The sequence below is a fragment of the Osmia bicornis genome, unplaced genomic scaffold (genome assembly GCF_907164935.1).
Source record: "Osmia bicornis bicornis unplaced genomic scaffold, iOsmBic2.1, whole genome shotgun sequence".
Lineage (NCBI taxonomy): Eukaryota > Metazoa > Arthropoda > Insecta > Hymenoptera > Megachilidae > Osmia > Osmia bicornis.
In genome coordinates this window covers 6,981-8,659 of record NW_025791110.1, presented here as the reverse complement: position 1 = coordinate 8,659, position 1,679 = coordinate 6,981, and positions in this window count along the sequence as shown.

Below are 1,679 nucleotides of genomic sequence, written 5' to 3'. Positions count from 1 at the left end.
AAAACACTCCGCGCCGGTCCCTCGAGTGATGTAACCAAGGCCAAGGCCTTTCTTGGCTCATCCCAACGATTCGCCCCTGCAATCGCCTCAAACTGGAGTTTAAACTCCTCCCAGTTAGTTTTACCATCAAACTTTGGTGGTTTCAGAACGTAGCCTAAATCGGAAACGTTCCGCGACACACCAGACATTTCCTGTTGAGAGACCGGAGGTGAGGGCTGGGGTATCGCGAGACCAGCAGAAGTGGAAGGACTAACAAGAAGGGCTTCGCGATCCCCATCACGGACTACCGTGGTCGAAAACTTTTCTAAAAATAGTTGGAAATTGGACGATAGCACCTGATAATTGTTCTCCATTGCTGTCATCCGCTCTTCCAGCAGCTTCTGGATCGCTGAAGAAGCCGTTCTCTCCTCTCGCTGTTTCTCTTCCGCGCGAGAGCGCTCCTTTTCCCATCGAGAGTTAAATGCGCGCTGCTGCTCCCTAAACTGCGTCGAGATGCTCCTCTGCAAGCCCTCGAAAAGCGTCTCCAAAGTCTCCGGAGAACCCTGGTCCCCTGCTGAAGATCGAGTTCTTATCGTCCTACCGACTGCGTCAATGTTGCGCCGGGGAGTGGAGCTCGCGCTTTCCATAGTTAAATGAATACACCAGGAGCAAACTAGACTGTCTATATTTCAGTTACACAATTGGTTTAGCAATAGATCCGTACAGTTCGGCTTCCCGATACAATCTGATATTTAAAAAGACGCGCGGTTGTCTAAGAGACCTCAAGCATCCGGTGACGTGTTTCCGCTCGAAACAAGGGATAGCTTCACGTTATGACTCGACGACAGCTTCGGACGGGGCAGTCGATGGCTCGTTCGATACATCAAGAAGCGGTCGATGCGTCGAAAGAGCGGGAACTTCTCGCCGTCGCAACAATATATATTTAATTTTAATTTTAATTTTTAATTTTAATCTGAGTATGACTACTAATTTAACTACATGCGGGCTTATTATATGTAACGTTTGCCATATTGGCATCTCAGTTCGCTGCTAATCCTGAGATTTGGGGGGATCCCGGCAGGCTGGCAGAATTAACAACGAAATGTTGGACCTTGATTGCTCGGCTGTCCTAGCTGATCACCTGATTATCTAAATTGTACTACTCCTTTCGTTGGCTTTCCCCAATCGAATGGGCTCTGTCCCATCATTTAGCTGCTAAGCGTTTGCTCAGGGCAACTGGTCCTGCAAGGTTCTCATCAATTACCTTTGGATGCGTCGTTCGCGCTACCTGCTTAATGCGCTCATTTCTTCGATAGGGTACCCTTGCTACCTAGCTCTCTTGTTGCTCTTATTTCCCTGTTTCTTAATTGTACATCTGACGTTGACGTCAGCTCGATCTCTCTCCAAGCAGTTAGTTAAGGTCTGCTTTTGATTATTATTGTGTTCCTGACCGCGACCTTGGTCCCTAACGGGGTTGAAACTCCGTAATATGAATGCTATTGGCGAGTCACTTACATAGCTCGGGTTTAACTTTATTTTAGTTTATTTCATGGTCCGGATTCATTATATATTTATATATCAAAGTTCATATAGTCTTGCTGCAGGATTGCGTTTCATTTCATATTATTTTATTTTACCATTACATGGACCTGCCGTCTCGTATTGACTTTGGCAATCCTGCACAATGTAGTGCAGTATCG